Genomic DNA, 21,552 nt, shown 5'->3' with positions numbered 1-21,552 from the left:
AGCATCATTAACAAACATGACATGGAAACAGCCTAAGTGTCCATGGATAGATGAATGGATAAATAAAATGTGTCATATAAATACAATGGAATATTATTCAGCCATAAAAAAGAGGGAAATCCTGTCATTTGTGATAATGGATGAACCTTGAGGGCACTGTATTAAGTGAAATAAGTAACACAGAGAAAGACAAATATTGTATGATCTTGCTTACATGTGGAATCTAAAAAAGCTGGACTCAGCAACAGAGTAGATTGGTGGTTGCCAGAGGCTGGGGATAGGAGGTGGGCCAAATAAGAAGAGGTTAATCGAAGGGTACATACTTCTCATTATGTAAGTTCTGGGGATCTAATGGACAGCCTGGGGACCCCAGTTAACAATACTGTATTGTTTACTTGAAATTTGCTAAGAGAGTAGATCTTAAATGTTTTATCACACACACACAGAATAAAGACCGTGATGTTAGGTGATAGAACTCATCTTATGTGAGACAGGCATGGTAGGTTAACTCACCTGAATGTGGTGAATATTTCACAATATATATATGTATCAAGTCATTACACCGTGCACCTTAAACTTACAGAGCGTTACGTGCCCATTGCATCTCAATAAAACCAGAAAGGAAGAACACCCCAGCCTGCGAGGACAGCCCTCAGACGTGAGGTTCGCCTACCCTGAGGGAGGACGATGCCTGTCTGTTTCAAAATGGGCTCCTCAGTCAGACTTAGAAGCTTTACATCGAAGATCAGCATCTGGATTAGGAACCTGTTTCCACAAACTGTGGCTAGTCCTACTCCAGAAAGGATGGGCCAAGTGTCCTTGGGATCTAAAGTAGCTTAAAATAGCTTCATGCTTCTGGCATTTGGGACTTTGGGTTTTGTTTATCATTTGCAGGTTATCGGGATGCTGCATTAACCTGGCATCTGGAAGAAGTGACTCGGGCATCAGCAATGAGAAGTCTGACGGCCCTGTCGTTCTCGCCCTGTCGTGGTGACCCCCTTGATGTGAGCCAGACTCAGCATATCAGAAACCAATTCTAAGTGCAGCTACAAGGACGTGTCTCAGTACCCTGTTCCGCGTTCTGCCCACACAGAACCGAAATAGCACCACACATGGTATTAATGCATCGTGCCAATTTCACTGATTGTGTTGGGTTCTGTTTGACTTGCTTTCCCACCCGACTGGCAAGACCGCACTGGGTTGTGCTAATCTCCTTGTGGTGTAGGGTCCTGCATGGGCACCGCGTGACAGAAAGTTCTTCCCATGATGATCCTGCCATCTAAGTGCACACGGCTCCCCCCAAAGCAGGCCATGGCCAGATCGGTACTGAGGGCTGACTTTTCCCTCAGTTGTTCTTAAATGAGGCAAAACCACACAGCACAACTAACCATCCTGCGCCCTAACCTGCTGATGTGTCCTGCTCATGCGTGCAAGGACCAGCCCTCTCTGACTCACGTGGAAAAAAGTAAGTAGTGCAAACAGCAAACCAACTGTGTCATTTGTCTCAGCCTCTCTCGGCTTATTTCCAAATTTGATCTTGGAATACTCTTTGAAAAAATGCAAGTGTTTTAGATTGTTTTCATGGTTAGCATCCTTCTCTCCAGTCTCTAGGTTGCAAAACCCATGTTTTTATCAGTGTATATGTTTGCAAATAAATTGAATTAAAAATGGAAGAGTAACTCCGGAGCTGCAGACTGTGTAACTTAGGGCAAGCTGCATCTTCGGTGTAAGCCTTGAATTCCTAAATTCTAAAGGGAGGACGTTAACAGTATCTCTGCTCACAGCTGTGAGGATCGAATGAGACCGTCCCCAATGGCTGTTCCAAGCGAAACACTCAACTCTGCGAATTTAAAGGAAAGGTAAGTCCAGGTGATGACTTTGTTTAGCTAAAAGTATTGCAGTTCTAAATGATTATGGCTTCCCTTTAGAATTGTGCTTCTCTACACAATTTTTACCACCATTCATTTAGATGGAAAAAAGAACCCAGGGTAGTCGGTTCTAGCTATGAAACAGATGTCCATAGAAGTACAATTTGGGGTCATTTGTGGTTGTTCTATTCCATTTCCCTTGCTTCTAACCTAAAATCTTAAAAATTCAAAAAATATATATTCACATATATACATTCATATGGGTGTATGTGTGTATAAACTGAATATATATATATCATACATCAAGTATATGTGTATAGATTTCTCTCATTCTGTTTCTCTCTCCACACACACACACACACACACAATGTACATATGATAAAATCTGTGAGTTTTGTGTTAGATAATCCAAAGACTAAAATAATAAAATGAAACCCAATAATACACAAAGAGAAATTGCTCTGGTTTTATTTCCCAGTGGAAGTCTTGACTAGTTTCCCAGAGAAAGAGTCCTGCATACTTGGAAATAAAATAACAACCTCTCCCTCCCCGAGAGTTCTTAATTATGGGAAATTTGAAAATACACTGGAAGTACACTTTCAGTTTTATAAATCAAAGCTTTCAAACCTTGCCTAGGTAAATCCTTGAAAATTAAAGTGTGTTTAAAATATTCTAGTGGAATGTCTAAAAGAATAATTTGTGGAAAGCAAACAATGCTGTTAGTATGCAATCAGAGTTGTAGGCTTTAAGTTCTGGCTCCATCCCTTACCGATGGCCGCAGGGGGCTCCACACAGACCTTCAAGAACCTGCTTCAGGGAACAGAGGTGACTGACAGCCCCAGGTCCCACCCCTCTGGATTCACACTAGGCTGCTTCCAGCCAGTGACTGAGCATGGCTGGGGTGCAAGAATGGGCTCATTCTGGTCCATATGGGGCTCCTCCAACATTATAACTACATAAGACATCTGTAGCACCTTGTCATAATATGCTAAATTAGATGTGCGTGTCTGTGTGTCTTCATGCATGCATGTGCGTGTGTGCGTACATGTCGTATGTATGTGTGTGATTTCACCCTCTCTTACAGGATTCATTTTTAGTTACCATGGATCCCCCCCCACAAAGTCTCCGGTACAGATATTCCTTACCTTCAGAAAAATGTGTGGAAATGAATCCTATAGAGTAGGAGGGTGGTGATTATTTGCATGAGGGGGTTCTTTCCTGGAGCGTCTCTAGAAGCTAGACTTTTTTTTTTTTTTAAAGATTTTATTTATTTATTTGACAGAGAGAGACCAGCAAAGGAGGGAACACAAGCAGGGGGAGAGGGAGAAGCAGGCTCCCTGCAGAGCAGGGAGCCCGATGCGGGGCTCGATCCCAGGACCCTGGGATCATGACCTGAGCTGAAGGCAGATGCTTAACGACTGAGCCACCCAGGCGGCCCTAGAAGCTAGACTTTTAAGGAGGCCCCTCATCCCCTGCAGAGAGGTAGGTACACCCTTGAGTCGGGTAGGTCCTGTGGCTTTCTTCTTAACAACTGGATACGGCAAGGGTCACTTCTGGGATTACATGATGTTCTCTAAGGATGTCCTAGGAGGCTGGCTCTAGAGAAGCTGTTCTCTGCTGGTTGAAGGGGTAAGTAGCCATGGTGCAGGGGCTGAGGGCAGCCTCTAGCAGCCAGTGAGACGCCAGGGCTTTAGTCCTACAATGTCAAGGAAGGAATTCTGCCAATACCCTCAGGGAGCAGGGAAGTGGATCCTTCCCCAGTTGAGCTTCAGATGAGAAGTCATCCCTGGCCCACACATCCTGGTTCCTCGTGAGACCATGAGCAGGGGCCCAAGTTCATGAGCCATCTTCCAGCTCCCAACCCACAGAAACTATGGATCCACACGGTTGCCGTCTTGTGTACTTTAAAACATGCGAAGAGGAAAAATCCCACATTGAATGTTTTTGCCAACTTAAAAGCCCACATACAAAAGAACACAAGAACATTTTTCGGAAGTGATGGATTTTTTAACACCATAGTCATGGTAATGGCTTTGCAGAATTTTGCACAACCCCCAAATTCTTAAGATGTATTTGTTTAAGGTGTGCAAATTTTCATATATCAATTATACTCAATAAAGCTAAAAAATATAAGAAAGAAAAGTAAAATATTGTTGTCTTAAGCTGTTGAGATGGTGACAGAGACGGGTTCTAATCTGCATACACAGATGAGAGAACAAATCCTTCATAAATGATCTCTTCTTTCCTTCTATCAGGCAGTAGGCCCCATGTAGTAAGGTGATATAAATGTCAGATATTGTAGATGATTTTGTAGTTTTAGTGGGCATTTCTTGATATTCAGACAAGTGGACTATACTTCGGCAGATATTAATTTAACCTAGGAGCTGGCCCTATGAACATGCTTTTCAGTAAACACACTCCATTGAAAGTGACTCATGGGCGCCAGTCCCCACGCTCCAACTGTGTCACCTCTCTTGCTCTTTACATATGGAAAGGAAAGTGGGAATGTGAACGGGTAGGCTAGAGGTTAGGGACTTCAGGACTATCAGCCTCGGGCAGTTAGCTTGGACCTTTCTCTGATTCTAAATACACAGCTTTAAGTGAGAGATCAAGGCAATTTTACAGCACTTATTGAGGCAATAATTGTCCTAGATGGCCTTTCTGTATAAAGTTGTATTATATATTATATAGTCTATAAATCTTTTCAGTGTTGTTTAAAAAAATAGGCCCTATTATAATTAAACACCAGCATATTTCTGATCTCAGGAACTTCAAAATGCACATTCTAGAGCGGAATATGCATTATTCCCTGATTGGGTATGGTCTTGGACTTTCCATGCTGATTTCCTCTGTGTTCTTTAAAGAGAAGTGGTAGAATGTGTGGTTGGCTGTCCTAACATTTAGCTGGGCCAGCACGATTTGCCCAGTGATAGGAGATTTAAGAATGGTCAATGGGTGACCCCTCCCTCAAGGTCGGTGGTTACATTCTTAGCATCCGACAAGTGTCTGGAACTTTATTAACATGTGAAGGATCAAGGAGTGTTTTGATAACCAATCTCCCATATTGCTGAATTTGGTTTTCTTCTCTGTGGACAGAACTTAGCTACAACAACATGCAGAAATGAGGAAAATAGTATTTTCTTTGCCAAAATTCATCTTACAAGAAACTTCAAAATACTATTTTCAAGATGAGATGTACCATTGTGTCTACTGAACATTCTCCCGTCACTCCAGTGACATCAGAGCTGGAGTGGGAAGTTCCTGCTGCCGGGGGAGACAGGTGGTTCCCAACAGCCACGGAGTGGTGGCAGGAGGGTCTCCTCCGCGGTTCCACCGCCTATCGAGTAGTCAAGGAGGAATGTGCTATTTGTCCTGAACGGGACCTTTTTGGGAAGGCACGCTCCTATCCCGTGTTCCTTACCCAGGACGAGTCTGACAGCACTCCATTTCCAGAGCCAGGCACTGCATGGTTTTATGAGGGAGAGGTCTCCTTGGGTATGATGCATAAGAATATATGCTCTAATCATAACATATTCTCAAACTGCAAAAGTTCTTTGAATGGAAACATCCATGTGTACTCAAAAAAATCGCAGGCTTTCTCTATTTGGTTCTTACTTCAAACTGGAAAGTTTAAAATAACATGCCAGAAAGTTTGTGTTGTGCTTTGTTTTTTGTCCTTAAATAATCTTGCTGGTTGTTTGCCATTTGCCCCGGAAGGCTGCCCTGCATGAGCCATGTCTGTAGGCTTCCCTTGCTCTCTGGCTGCCATTTGTTTTCCTGCAGTGTGGACGACTGGATCACTCTAGGTTGAGGGGGCAGGGGTAGGTCAGTGTGTTTACTTCACCACCCCCCCGACACGCACCCACCAAAGGTCTCCACTCTTGTCACTGTCCTTCTCCACCTGATTCTTTGCGTCTGGGATCCTAATGCCTCTGTGCCTGCACCCCTTCAGAATAAGGCACTCCCCCATTGGGAGTGTCCTACATCCTGCCCACACCTCTGTAAAGAGTCTTTTTAAGCACCATTCCTCAAACCATGCCGTTGGACTGTGCCATCTATTTGTGCCAGGTCCCACTGTCTCACAGAAAACCCGCAAGGGGAGACCGCCATCCGTGCTCGTCTCTGACTAATAGAATGAAGTAGGGGCACTGCCGGAGGGCAGACCAGCTGACCCGAGATCCCAGAACTAGGAACTGCGGGAGGCTTGCTGGGCGTGGGGTCTCCTGCACCCCAGGGTCCCTCTCACACAGCGCTCTCGGCTGCCGCTCTGCTCCCACACTGAAATCAGAGCTCCAAGGTGACGTCATTTAAAAAAAATGGATGTCAAGAATGTTCTTTCATTATGTACTTATGTTTATTCTCTTATTATGAAGCACCACAAGCTCATTGACAAAGGGCACAGCATTCATTTAAAATTAATAGATAGCACCATGGAAATTGGCAGTCTGGCTTCGAGCTGGTGTGATTAATTGTTCTAGTCATGACTAGAATAAGTGTGCATGCTAATGAGCCAGCCGGGCACTCCCCCCACTCCCACTCCCCCCACATCACTCCTGGATACGCATGACTAAGAACACACCTACTGAATGACCCCGAGCGGCCCATCTTTCTCCTGGTTTCCCCCTTCAGAGGGTTGGAAATCTCAGGACAGCCCCGAGGGAGCTGACTCTGCCGGCGAAGCACCTGCACCACATGATGGGTGAACACCTGTGACTTGGGGCCTCCTCATGTCTGGCTCTTTTCACACACGAGCTGCTCTGAGAAATGAAAATGGGGTATGCTTCCACATTTGAAGTTTACTTTGAGGAGCTGGCTTTGGAGTAAATTGCTAGTGCAAATTATAGAGACTTGCCGGATTTACTATATAAAATCATAATGCTGCAGCAGAGCAAGGGAATCAATAACACGATTGTCCGTCATGTACTATGCACCAGACCCCGTGCTGTGAAAATAAGGAGGACTAAGATCTTTGTTCTCTCAAGTTGGGTCCAGGGAAGGAGATGAGCACACAAGGACACCTGCTGGATGGTCACTGCAATCATCCAACATAAAACTATAAAACCCCTGTGGAAGGACTGGCCCCTATTTTATACTAAAGTTTAATGTTCATTACTGTCACTAAACACTGACATTGTTGGAAAGGCTTCACCTTCTCTTACCTGTCCTAGGACACCAGAGTGCCAGGCACTTCCTCCTGATGGAGCCAAACCCTCCGGACTACCTGTTCTTAGCCTGATCATTCCCAGCTTCTCACAGCCTTGAGTGTTCTTACTGTCCCAATGCTTCCCACACCACATTGCCAGGAATACGCTAAGGGTCAAGAATACAGGGATGAACAAAATAGGAAACCGTGGCTCAGCATGGGGATACTCTATGCTAAGGGGTCCTGCGTGCAAATGGTCCCTAGGCAGGAAGGGCTGTGGGTGAGTCGTATGAGGACCTGCACACCAGGGTGTAGTCCGCAGCTGAGAGAGACAGTGCTTGAGAAGTGGTCAGGGCTGGGCTCTGCCAGTCAGCATAGGGGTGGAGTATTTGGTAAGATTTGCAGTTTTGTACTGTGCAGACTATGGAAGAGCATGGATGGGAGATGCCAAGAATGATTGCTGGGAGTCCAGATAATTGGTTAGGTAGGGACCGGGGCAGGAGAACCTCACGGCTGGGGCTAAGATGCACAGGAGGATGAAGGTGAGGGGTGTCCTGGCCAGGACTTCAAATGCTGGCCAGTGCGTAAGGCCGAGGTGCATTTTCTCTGGTTCTCTGGTGCATCCACCTCTTCAGATGGACCAGTTGTCAGTTCCACCTATTGTGGTTTCCATAGCAACTCTTTGGCCTTTTCCCTTTCAGATCAGCAATAAATAAATACAGCAAGAAGGACCCTGGGCTTGGTGCCTCTTCCTGGAGGAAAACGTTCCCGAGTCATCAGAATGAGGAATCAGATGATGAATTCACACCATTCTTTCCTGAAGAATGCAGGGAGTGTGATTTGTACATGCACAATGACCTAGCAGCCCAGAGGAGACCTGAGTCCTGAGTGTTACCTCTGTGCCTCCCTGAGTCTGAGCATGTGGCTGGCACCGCACCGGATGTCCTTGAACACATCAGTTCTCCCTGCTGCAAGCCTGGCATTCTGCAAACAGCAGTGCTAAGTTTTCCTTTACAGGGAGTGCGTGCGTCATAGCCCAATACAGGTCTCCATCACCCTTCTAAAGCTCCATGGGAAGTTCATTGGCATTTCGGTTGTATTTTCCACCTCCTAGAATGTTAGAGTTGGGGAGGCCATGCACTTCCACCTGAGTCTGATCCTAAGCTGCCATTACGCTGTGGAGTAGGGCAGTTTGTCTGCTGTTTTAACCCTTCACCATGGCCAGTCACTCATAGTACAGCCTGTTGTAAATTGTGAGTGGTTTAGAAGTACTTCAGAAGAAAACAAAATGTGGCTGTGCACACGGCCTGGCTGCACTGCTTGGGGAAAGCCTGGAAGCAGCAGGACCAGGTAGGAGACAGTGGGGGGGATTCAGGGGCAAACGTGGCATGTCAGAACTGGGCAGTGGGAGCGTGCTGAGGGTCCTCAGCAGGAGCGTTCATGGGACTTGGTGGTTCGTGGGACGTGGGCCGGCAGGGTGGTGGGGGAGAACTCCCACAGAAAGACCAGGTTGGTTGGGTTGTGATAGGGGGTGCAGTGCAGACCTTGTTGGTTTCTCATGTATTGCACTGGGTCTTTGCCTCTCATCGGGCTGATCTGGGGGTGTGTGGAGAAGCCCCAGTCTTACCCACAAGTCATGCCCTAACAAGACTGGAACATCTAGCAGGCATCGCCATACCGCTCTGTCCATCATGAAACATGATGCCAGGAACATATGAGACAACTGACAAGGAGGTGGCCGGGGGCATCTGGGTGGCTCAGTCAGTTAAGTGTCCCCCTCTTGATTTCAGGCTCAAGTCATGATCTCAGGGTCATGAGATCCAGCCCCATGTCGGGCTCCATGCTGAGTGTGGAGCTTGTTTAAGATTCTCTCTCTCCCTCTCCCTCAGCCTCCTCCTCTCTAAGAAAAAAAAAAGTTAAAAATTAAAATAAATAAATAAAGGAGGTGGCCAGTGGAGGGGGCATCAGTTAACTCCTGCCTAGCAGGGACCCTCCCTTTATCCAGTCGCCAAAGCCTCAGGGCACAGTGGCCGGTGGAAGGGCCCCATGGCTTCAGCATGTCCTGATTCTCCTTAATACCACAAACCACAGGAACCCGAGGCTTAGGGCCATTCTTTCTCGGGCAATGGAAAGAATTTAGTTCTCTGCCTTTCTGCAACCCCCCAGTTTTGGTTACAATATTGGTTACATTCATTCCCAAGGTGACTTTATAGCGAGTGAAGAAAGTAATTGATTCACATAAAGAGTAATCTTTTTCTACCAAAAGAAATTATTTTTAATGGCTGGATTTTATTAATGAAGCAATTTGACCTGCAGGAATAAAGATTTTCTTCAGAAAGCATTAAACACCAGAAGATGAAGACTTATTAATTCCTCCAAATGTTACTACCCTATACATATCTATCTATCTATCTCACACTTCCCATAATGGAGCCTCTTCTGCTCTCAAGTTCTCAGACTCGCCAGGCACCTGAGCGGCCTACTGGTCCATCTCACCCCCCACAGTGATGGCCTTTCAGGGACAAGGGAGAAGGGCAATATTGCCCATCAAAGGCACTCTTCAAAGTTCTGTTGCATACAAATAATAAGGGTTATGGTGAAGATTTCAATCAACTGTGCTAACTTTTAACATTGTTTTAAAATTTTACCATTTTCCTCTTAAAATTCCAGGCTTCACCTTTCAAGTATTTGACAACATTTGAATTAAGCTAAGCACAAAGGAGAATACCCCTCCCTCTCATGATTTATTTTTCAATGGTGAAAACTGTATGTAAGCTCGCACCCAAGGAAGAAGGGTCATAAAACCACAGCCAATGTCCCGAAGAGCAGCTGTAGGTGGGGACAGACCAGGGCTGGGGCCAGGAACTCAGTCCCTGTCGATGCTGCCACCCACCGCTCCTGATCTGAACGCAGTCACCTTCCCCTCCCCAACTCATGCCCCTGGCTCCCCACTTCTATAAATGAATGCAAACAGAAGTAAAGACTTTTGAAAGGCCTTTTCCAGCTCTGACAATCCTTGTCTTCATGAATTTTCTCTTCACTTCTTCAATAAATAATGAGGAAAATAGTTCAAAACCTCATTTTTGCAGAATGTGAGAAATAGACGATGCTGCCAAGCTGCCTGGCCTGGCTATCCCCCTAGTGCACGAATCGGACTTATATTTAGCCCCATGCTCTTGCTCAGCCAGCACTTTTATTAGTGGGCAAGCATCCAGAATGAAACGAAAACATGGTTATGGGTTTTTCCCAGATTGCATCCTGCAGTTGGCTCAATGATCCCTTTCTACAGCCAAAGAGCCCCCCCGCCCCAACACACAATATGAGCAGGCTCTTTCCTTGAGGAGTGCTGCCTGCCCCCGAGCTGAGAGCTGAGAGGGGGGCATGCAGGCCTGCCTCTCCTCCACATGGAGCAAGTAGGGACAGCTTGAAGAGGGAGAAAAAGGCTCTAGGACCTAAAAGCAGAGATGGGTGAGATTGATCAGCTCATCTGGCCTGTCATTTTCTAAAGAATACACTGAGGGTGCAAGAAAGAAAAACAAAAATTCTGAGGATATGAAAAATAATGTGGAGGAGAGATGTTTTTAAACTGTGCGGTAGCATGTCCTAAATCCTCCAAGAAGGAGGTTCTGGAATGGCTGGCATGGGCATGGCAAGTTTGGGGGAGGCCAAGCTTCCTTAGCCGGGGATAGGTGGCCACCTAGAAGGTGAAGGAATCATTTGGGCCTTGGTCCTATGTCGCACCACGAAATGCTGCAGGAAACAAGCCTGAGAGGCTGTGTGGTGGTTTCCCGCCTTGGGGAGCACTTCCGTTCTGACACAGCATGATGGAGAGCAGGAGGGCAAGTCCCCCACCACTACTGAACTCACTGCTTCTCCTCACTAGGTTCCTAAGCATCAAAGAGGGTGTTTTTGCTCATGGGGATGGGGAGGGTAATGTGGTGTTGCATGAACAAGTGGCAGAATATCCTAGAAGAATTCTTCTCTGGTGGGGTTTGAAGACAGACCTAGATTCTCTCTGCCCCGAGTGCCCTAATTCAGAGAATCCCACCAATGCACGTTTGTTACTTTTCAGCTGGAAGCCTCTGAATCTGAAGCTGAGAAAACAGGAGGCAGTAGAAGAAGATGGCAACTTTGGAGGGAACTAAAGGCCCTGGGTAGCATCTGTGGTTCAGGCTGCCTGCAGAGGCTCCCACAGTGGCAAAAACCCTTGTCACCATGGTGTGCAGTTCATCACTAAAAAATGAGCTGAGGACGTCTACCTCCTACGTTAGCTTTGCACTTTAGGGAGGTGGTCTTAGGTCTTAGGTCATTCCCTTCCCTTCCCCCTCCATGCACTCTGCTCTCTGCCCCTTTACTGCACTCAGTCCCACGCAGGGCACGTGGCTCCCCACACAGCCACAGGCGGGGCAGGGAAGGTGCCCCACATTTGTTCAGGGCATGAAATATCACTGCACAAGGTGGTCCCATGGCCTGTTGGTCCCATGTCCAACAGGGCCCAGCAGCCCTGGGGGAGGAGTGAGGAAGGCCCCTGGTCCCCGCGGTGGGGGGCTGGGGCTCAGTGGTGGGAGAGAATCGAAGGTGACGACAACAGGGCAGGGCGTGGTGTCCGGGAGCGGAGCTGGCCAGCCCCGGCGAGGGCAGCGTGGCTTCACGTGTGTGCCCTGGCTCTGCGTTGGGATGGACGGTTTCAGGAATGTCGTAACATCAGCTTAGAACACGGGGACTCCAGAGACAAGAAGAGGGTGCAGACCGATGCACCAGTTCACTGGTACAGCAACAGCGGCTAAAGAGGAATCTTTGCTTTATATCCTAAAATTCAGCCCCGCGTGGGAAACTGCTTTATTCTGGGGAGGGCAGACATCTGAGAGCTCGGGCGTTGGGAGGTGGGCCCTGGGGTCCGGCGGCCGGGCCACAGCTCGTCCTCCAGGTGCCGAGGCCCGAGGAACTGCATTTTCCCGAGAAGACCCAGGAGAGCAAGGCTCAGAGAAATGAAGGCGAGAGCCGGATACAGAGGGACTAGGAAATGTTGCCTGAAGACGGAAGGTGGCTGCCTGGAAGTCTTCCTTCCTCATTATGTGAAAGGCCATCGCGGTAATGAAATAACAGGTGTCAATCAGTCTCTGCTCCCCCACGTCTCCCCCGCCCGGAAGCCGCTGGCTTCCTAAGGGATGCACTCCTGGCCCTAACCCCAATCGCACCACCTCTGGGAAAAGGCAACCAAGGAGAAAGGCAATGAATAAAAATCAAGCTAGGAGAAGGGAGGGCCACCAATGCAGCCTCTGGACAGCACAGAAATTAATATGACAAATAAAGGAGACTTAAATACCACTCCACTCACCCACACTTGGAGACCCTTGGTGTCTTATTACTCGTGTGTGTGTGTGTCAGTGTGTGAGTATGTGTATGAGTGTGTGCATGCATGTGCATGAGCGTGAGTGTGTGCATGAGCATGTGTGCATGTGCATGAGAATTGTTTGTGTGCATGCATGTGCATGACCATGTGTGTGCACGAGCATTGTGTGCATGCATGTGCATGGACATGTGTGTGCATGCACTTGCATGAGTGTGTGTGGTGCATGCATGTGCATGAGCATTGTTTGTGTGCATGCATGTGCATAAGCATGTGCGTGCATGCATGTGCATGAGCCTGTGTGTGCATGAGCATGTGTGTGTGCATGTGAACATGTGTGTGTGAGTGTGTGTGTGTGTGTGTGAACATGTGCGTGCACATAAGCATATGCCTCAGCATCCGTGTACATGTTTCCACAGGTAGGTTTCCCCTACATTCTTCAGTCTGTGTGGACATCAATGTTTGTATTTACTTCTTATGGTCGTGGAGGGACAGAAAAGGCTACTTTGGGCATGTCTACACTGAAGACAAGATGAATTCTGTTTGGATAGCGTGGGTTTTAACCCCTTGAAAAGAAAAGGGCTTCTGTGCAAAACTAAGTCAGAGGCCAATAGCCTGTGGAGGCCAGCAGTTGAGCGTGTGAAAGGTGGACGTGAAGACCTGGGAGAGAAGTCCCTCTGCTTTGCCGAGTCTGCTCCGTGGTTGGAAGAACTGGAGAGATGCTCCTCGCTTGGGTGGAGCACACACGCTGGTGTGTTAGTCCGCTCAGGCTGCCGGGGGCGTGCAGGCAGAGGGCAGGAGGTCAGTCAATGGACAAACTGAGGGGAGGCTGGTGGGCTCTCCAGGCTGGCCCGGGCCTAGCTGGTGCCCCTGTTATAATGAATGACAGAAACCGTGACCAGGAGGAAGAGGGTTCAGGCCAAGGGTGGGGGCAGGGGCTCCACAACATGGAATTGCCTATAGCCAACACAAAGATGATGCCGACTCATGACAAAGTCTGTCTCAGGGCCTCAGCTTAGCAGGGACACTGGCTACCTACCCCCCACCCACACCACCAAAGCAGAGAAGAGTATGGGAAGCCAGCCACCCTTGGCTAAAAGCGGAGTGCTCTTGTCTCCGCATGGTTCCTCCCAGGGAAGCAGTGGTGGCCTTGACAGGCTCTCGGCTGGGGACGGGTGGCTCTGCAAGTAATTTGCACATGGCCGTGGAGGCTGAGGAACCCCTGCGGGCGGCTGGCCTCCAACCACAGCTCCCCCAGAACCCCCCGGTGGGACCGTGCCCGGGGCGGTGCACAGGTTGTCTCCTGGGACACTCCGTACACATACCGCTCCCTGTCCTTCGTCCCTCTCAAAAGTCGGTGGTGCTCACAGTCTGAAGGGATGGATAAAAGAATACTTTCACCCTAGGCTTTATGGCAGGGCAGGTGGGGAGCTTTGGGGCCAGACAAAACTGCTTTGATCCTGACTCTGCCACTTAATGGCTGGTATCAGGGGTGAGCTACTGATCTTCTCTGAGTGACAGTGTGAGGATCTGCAGGAGTAGGTATGACAATACTTACCTTTCAAGGTTATTAAAAGGTGGGGCAATGTATTAATGGAATTAATTACATTAGCATACTCAGATAGAAAATTTATGTACATATGATTACCTCAGAGGCTGAAATAGCATGGGATAAAATTCACCACTGTTCCTTCAAAGAGACTCGGCAAAGAGGGAACAGAGGAGAGTGCCTGACATGGACACAGGCTGTCCGCTGGAATCCCACGGGAACGGTCCCACGGGTGTTGGAAGAGACGCACTTCCATTAGGGTCTCGTGGATGTCCAGGATTTCTGCTCTTTGTGCCATGGTCACCACTGACCTGGACATTCTCATCACTGTGATGAGCATAAAAATAAATAAGGTAGAGAAAATTGACATTTTCCAACTGTGTAATTAGAGGCCCAGGAAATCCGGGAGGATGAGTGAAAGCCTTTTGCAAATGGAGCAAAGCAGCCAGTTGTAAGAACTAGAAACAGTGACTTGTCTCTGTACCAGAATAAGATATGAAAACACTTTATAACAAAAATGCCATAATTCCGCTGAAAGAAAAGTAAGGAAATAATTCCCCCAATACCTGAGACATGCATGTGAAATCTCTAACAATGGGGGAGAGGAGCGTGAATCACGGGGGAGATGCACTGTGCCCCGGGGTTGAGCTTTAGTCTGTGCACACGTCAGCTTCTCAACTCCATGCAGTCTGCGAATCAATGCTACACATAGCAAAGAGGCACAGAGCTTCTTAGGGAGCCCCACAAGCTGGTGGCCCAATTCATAGGGCAGGTAAAAACAGAAAACCCATGCTAGGCTGTCAGGGAAGAAGACCTCACCCTTTTTATGATAAGGACATGAGAAAAAATGTCACTGTAACAGAGCAAGGAAAATATGGACTATGCCTCATATCTTTTAGAAAAAACGGACTATCGATTTGGGGAAAATTAAGTTTGAATCCTTCCTAGTCTTTATCATACACAAAAAGATAACTGTGTAGATTCACATAATAGCAAAAGAATATGTTAAGACTGTTGGAAGAAAAATTAAAATAATATTTGTATAATTTACACCTTTTTGTGTAAGGTAGAAAGCACAGAGATGTAAAAGAGATTAATTAAGAGATTATACAGTTAGAAGTTAAGGTCTTCTGTCTAAAAGTCCCCATTAACAAAATTAAAACAAACAACAGTCTAGAAGATGCTTGCAACATGTACGTTTAATAACAGGGTAATGGTCATAATGCACAAAGTGCTCCTAAAATCCCCTTAAAAAGGCAACTCTGACCCACATAGATACACTCAACTGATCTGTGACAAAGGAGCAAAGACAACACGATGGAGCAAAGACGGTCTCCTCAAGACATGGGGCAGAAAAATGGACATCCACATGCAAAAACAGTGAATCTAGATGGACCCTTGACAAAAGTTATATCAAAATGGATCATAGATCAAAATGTAAAACCCTAAACTGTAAAACTCTGGGAAAACCAGATGGCCTAGGGCCTGGAGATAACTTTGTAGATATAACAGGAAAGACATGATCCCTGAAAGGAATAACTGACAAGCTGGATTTCACTAAAATTAAAAACTTCCACTCTGAGAAAGACACTGTCAAGAGAATCAAAAGCCAGCCACAGAGTGGGAGAAAAGATTTGCAAAAGATATAGTACACAAGACTTTTATCCAAAATATATAAAGAACTCTTAAATTTAATATGAAAACAAGCAACGTATTTTAAAAATGGGCAAAAGTCTTGAACAGAGATGTCACTGAGAAGGGATGCAGATGGAAATGACCATATGAGAAGATGTTCCACATCTGATGTCACTGGAGAACTGCAATTTAAAACAACAAGATACCGCTATACACCCAGGAGATTGGCCAAAATGCAAAACCATGACAACACGAAATGCTGACGAGGATATGAGCAACAGGAGCTCTTAGACATGACTGCTGGGAACACAACATGGTGCAGCCACGTTGGAAAACAGTTTGGTGGTTTCTTACAAAACTCAACATAGTCTTACCATATGGTCTAGCAATCATCCTCCTTGGTATTTACACAAATGAACAAATGAGTTGAATACTTACGTCTATACACACAACCTGCAAAACCCTGTACAGCCACGATTATAACAGCTTTATTCATAATTGCCAAACTTAGAAGCAACCAAGATGTCCTTCAGTAAATGGATAAACTGCCACATCTAGACTATGGAATATTATTCAGCACTAAAAAGAAATGAGCTATCAAGACCAAAAAAAAAAAAAAAAAATCATACAAGGAACTTAAATTCATTACAAGTGGAAGAAACCAATCTGAAAAGGTTACATTCTGTGTGATTCCAACTCTGACATTCTGGAAAAGGCAAAACTATGGAGACAGTAGAAAGATAGTGGTCACGAGGGGCTGGGAGGAGTGAGGGATGAGTAGCAGATCACAGAGGATTTTTAGGGCAGTGAAAATACTCGGCGTGACACTGTAGTGATAGATGCATGTCATTAAACATTTGTCCAGACCCATAGCATGTACAGGTCCAGGAGTGCCACAGCGAACCCTAATGTAGCCCATGGACTCTGCGTGATTATGGCGTATCCGTGTGGATTCAATGATTGTAACAAATGTACTGGGGGAGGGTTGCTGATAGTGGAGGAGGTTGTGCATGTGTGGGGCAGGGGATATGGGAACCCTCTGTGCCTTCCTCTCAATTTTGCTATGGATCCAAACTTCTCTAAAAAAATAAAATCTTAAAAAATTAAAGAGTGGGGCAGGGAGGGAAAGAGGAAACAGTGATGCAGTAATACAGGACATAATGTTAGCTACTACTCAGTGAGGACCTACTATCCTATTTGCCAGGCACTGTGCAATCCTTAACTATGTGATCTTGGTAAAGTAATTTCACCTCCTTGCCCCTTAGTGTGTGCATCTGCAAAGTGGAAGATGATGATTATTCTATTTCATTTTTGAGGATCCAATTAAGTAAGGTCTATCAAGGCCTCGGCACTATGACTGGGTCATAGGAAGCGTCCAGAAGATAGTTATTACATTCTTTTTACGAAAAATGTATAAAAATACAATGCCATCTGTAGAAGAGTAGAACACATGACAGTAATCGCAGAAAAGATCCAGATGAGCAATGCACACGTGAAAGATTATCCAGTCCACTGATCACAATGGAAATGGGATGAAAGCAACAAGGACATATTTTTCACGCATCACATTGATAGCAGTGTAAAAGGACTGACCATATCCAGTATGGCTAGGATGCGGGAAGATGGCGCTTTCCACGGGTGTGGTGGGAAAGTAGGTGGGCAGTGTTTTGGCCGACACTATGGTAATAACAGCCCTCACCTGTGAGCACTCATGCATTCCTGTTCACGGGGCTCCGGAGAGAGAGCTGTTCAGGGTGCTGGACATTTAATAAGTTCTCCAAGGAGAAGACCCTATCATCTGCTCTATACTCAGGGGCACATGAACCAGGGCAGCCAGCAGGCTGGGAGAAATAGATATGCAAGAGTTTCTGAGTCTCAGCTTTTCCTTAGCTGCCTTCCAAGCTCTGTTTTTTTGGAAAGTAAAATATGTTTGTTATGGTGTCATTAATAGAAGTGATTTTTCTGTTCTTTCTATGTATTCTTGGGTCCCCTTGAGAAATTTGCCCCCATATCAATAAAAGTTGCCTAATCACTTGTCTTCATTCTTACATGCTTTTTATTATTTTCAGCCTCCGACTCTAGAAGTGCATAGGACAATGGCAGTGGAATAGCATCTCTTAGTATCCAGGAGCTCCACGGTATCTCTTCTGTGCAGCTTGACAGCCTCAGGATCTGCTGATGGTTGCCAGTGGAACATGGAAGATGAGGCTGGATGATGAAAACATGCTCTGGGCTTCATTTTGATAAAGACACTACTTTTGAGATGAGCTAACCTATACATTTAGGGGTCTGTATTGTAAGTCTGCAGCGCTATGCAAGGGACTCACCTCCGTGCTCACCTCCCTGGCTTTAAACCAGGAGCCACAGTGGGGATGCAAAGAGGCATACAAAGAAAAAGGAGGTCTTTAATGGGGCATACAGCAGGTGATTAACATACAAATGGCTCACAGTTCCTCTTCCTGAGCCTTTGAACCACACCCAAGGCTCCAGGGATTCACAGCCTCCTGTCCATGCTTGCATTCCCGCATTTCAGAACTTGATATTCACCTGCTGCTCACACAGGAAACACTTAAGGTACTGATGTGAAAACACACAGACAAAATGCCAACTTATGGAAACTTCACTTTCAAAACATAAATTTCTCTCTGTGTACATATATATACATATACACACACAGACATGTATATATATATATTTTTTTCATAGAATGTCACTTGTAAGAAATACACCAAATCATCAAATCATCACCAATGGATTATCAAGATAGTGAGATGTGGGTAAATCAGTTTTTCTTTCTTTTACTTCCAAATTTCCTATAGTAACTTTATAATGATCAAGAAAAAAATGAGTTCAGGGCGCCTGGGTGGCTCAGTTGGTTAAGCGACTGCCTTCGGCTCAGGTCATGATCCTGGAGTCCCGGGATCGAGTCCCGCATCGGGCTCCCTGCTCGGCAGCGAGTCTGCTTCTCCCTCTGACCCTCCTCCCTCTCATGCTCTCTATCTCATTCTCTCTGGCTCAAATAAATAAATAAAATCTTAAAAAAAAAATGAGTTCAGAAATAACAGCACCAACAAATGACTGTCAATGTGGACAGGCGCGTGCAGACTGGACATGCCCAGCTCTGTCCCCCACGGGCCCTTGGCTGTTGTCCCAGCAAGCCCGTGTCCTGGGCACCTTCAGTAAACAAGCACCTTCATCTCTCCACGCAGCAGTGGAATGACATCTGATGCGACAGGCATGGTGTCAGTCTCAACCCACTTCCTTCACAAATGCTGTATATGTCATAAGTGCATGATCATCACAAGGGCTCAGGAAAAAGTAGTACTGCATTTTGAATGTTTAAGCAGAAGTCTGAGTTGTTTTCCTTAATTGCTCCTTAATTAATTTATTTTCTAAAGATTTTATTTATTTATTTATTTGATAGAGAGTAAGTGAGCAGGGAGAGGAGCAGAGGGAGAAGGAGAAGCAGGCTCCCTGCTCACTTGGAGCTCGAGCTCAGGACCCCGAGATCATGACCGGAGCTGAAAGCAAACATTTAACCAATTGAACCAACCCGTTGCCCCATTTTGGTCCTTAATTTATAATGAAATTTGGGTTAACAATTCAGTTAAATGTCAGCATTTGAATCCTAGTTGATTCAGAAGTTATCATTTGACCAGGCTAGAGCTTTTCTTTGCTGAATAGATCCATTATTCAAACAAATGCCGTGGTAACAATGTAGGAACTCAACTTAAGTGAAATTCAAAAAGTAAATGTAAATCAGACTGAATGTTTTAAATACTTGGAAAAACAACATGCAAAATAATTTTACAAAGTCCGCAAACGCTATAAAAGTACTTGTGGGTTTATAGCTACACGAACATCTATACACATACCCATGTGTATGTGTGTATAATGTGGTAATACATATGAAATTATACATAAAATAATCGTAAAAATAATATTTGGTTATATATATATATGTTTAAAGATTTTTTCATTTATTTTAGAGAGGGAGAGTCAGCATGAGCGCGGAGAGGAGCAGACTCCCTGCTGAGTGAAGATGTCGACACAGGGCTCGATCCCATGACCATGAGATCACAACCTGAGCTCAAATCAAGAGTCACATGCTTAACCGACTGAGCCACCCAGGTACTCCTGGTTATATGTACAATAGCTTGGATTAGGCATCACTCCTAATAGTTTTCTAGAATCACATAATGTTACAATTAGACAGGACTTTTTGGAGACATCTAGTTTGGCACTTAGATGCATTTTTTCCTTTTTTAATTTACTTGAATTAAGGTGCAGATATAATGGTGCTACTCACATCTGCTGGATGGTCAGCAATTCCATTGTCCTGTGTGTTTTATTTTGTCACGACAACCATGTTGTCTAGTAAGCAGAAATAGGAACTTACAAAGGAGAACATAACCATCTGGAAATACATTTACATGAATAGCTTTGCTCCAAACCCCTCGCGCTTGCTCTTACCAGGAGGTTTTCTGGACGGGGCGAGAGACACGGCGCCACCAGGGTGAGGAGGCAGTGAGGGGCTCCTGGTCCCCTGGTTTCCACTCCCCCAAGCGACAATCTGCTCAGCACCTGCCACCATCATGAGGATGACACTTTTCCCCAAACACAGGAAAGGAAAAGGCGAGGGACTGTTCGCCGTTTCTTATGGTTTACTTAAGACAAAGAATCTCCTGAGCCCTTTAGAGCTTTCTTCCCTCTGGTGCCAAATGAGATATTCCATTACATAACCGGATGCCAAATCTGTTTCTTTTCCTCCTCTAATACATTTTTCAGCTTCATCCTTTCGGAAAGGGAAACTGCAAAGACTAGCCCTGGAAGCCTCCAAGGTGTGCAAGAAGCCTCCTGGGAGTGTTTATCAAAGGACAAGGAGGGTTTGCAGGGCATACTTCTCTAAGCCTCGGGTGGAATGAGGAGATGCCGGGTTTATTATTTTGATTTCGCACAGGGCGATGCAAGATTGAAAACAAATGCTCCCATTCCGTGTGGGTGATAAAAAAGAAAACTTTTTTATAAAGGGATTATTAAAATTCAGAGACACCAGGTGCCTCCAGCAAATTCCATCAGGGGAGTTCTGGTGAGAGGGCTTTCATTTGCAGAGTTTTTTTCAAACAAGGAATTTTCATTTTCAACTTTAGTAGAAAAGTATTATATCCCTATTTCTCAATATGAAAAGATGGTACTTAGGAAGGTTTATGTATATACAAAAATTAGGAAATATATATTCATTGATTTCAGTATTCTGTTTCAGAAGTTATATAATTACAATTAGCCATCCCAGTAATATTTTTTTCTATAAAGGAAAAATAAAAGACTTCATTTCATGTTTTTTTTTTATCGGACCCCAAGGAAATAAAACAGTATTTTCTATTAGAGAAATATAGTTTGATAAACTCAACCAGAGAGGGACGCCTGGGTGGCTCAGTTGGTTAAGCGGCTGCCTTTGGCCCAGGTCATGATCCCAGGGTCCTGGGATCGAGTCCCATATCGGGCTCCTTGCTCAGTAGGGAACCTGCTTCTCCCTCTCTCTCCCTCTGCTTGTGCTCTGTCAAATAAATAAAATCTTAAAAAAAAAAAAAAACTCAACCAGAGATCTTGATACTTTTCATTATAAAGTTCCCGAAGGAAAAGCCATACGGATATATGAAGAATAAATACATAAATACCAAGATCTGGGAAGTAGAGTGCGATAGTGGTTATCCTTTTATCTTGACACACATATGGATAGGTTTGAGGGAGAAAATATACACACACATATTTCCACAAGTAATTAGTTGTTTGGACTTTACTCAGTTCCCACCGAAATCATCATCATCATCTTAATTCAAGTCTAGGGGAAGAAAATTCTGTTTTACGCAAAACATATGATTTCTTGTCCCAGGAAGAAAATCTTGGTCCCATAACAATAGGTGTCCCAGCTGATTATCCTGCTTATAAAGAATTCCAGGAGTGGCACTAAAGTTGCAACTTAGAATTTGAAGGTAGAGGTTTGAGT

The sequence above is a fragment of the Mirounga angustirostris genome, unplaced genomic scaffold, assembly GCF_029215605.1.
Source record: "Mirounga angustirostris isolate CCGP_5_RB_7025 unplaced genomic scaffold, mMirAng1.0.hap1 SCAF_7, whole genome shotgun sequence".
Classification (NCBI taxonomy): Eukaryota; Metazoa; Chordata; class Mammalia; order Carnivora; family Phocidae; genus Mirounga; species Mirounga angustirostris.
The sequence above is the reverse complement of the archived record's forward strand: the minus strand, read 5'-3'. Positions refer to the sequence as shown.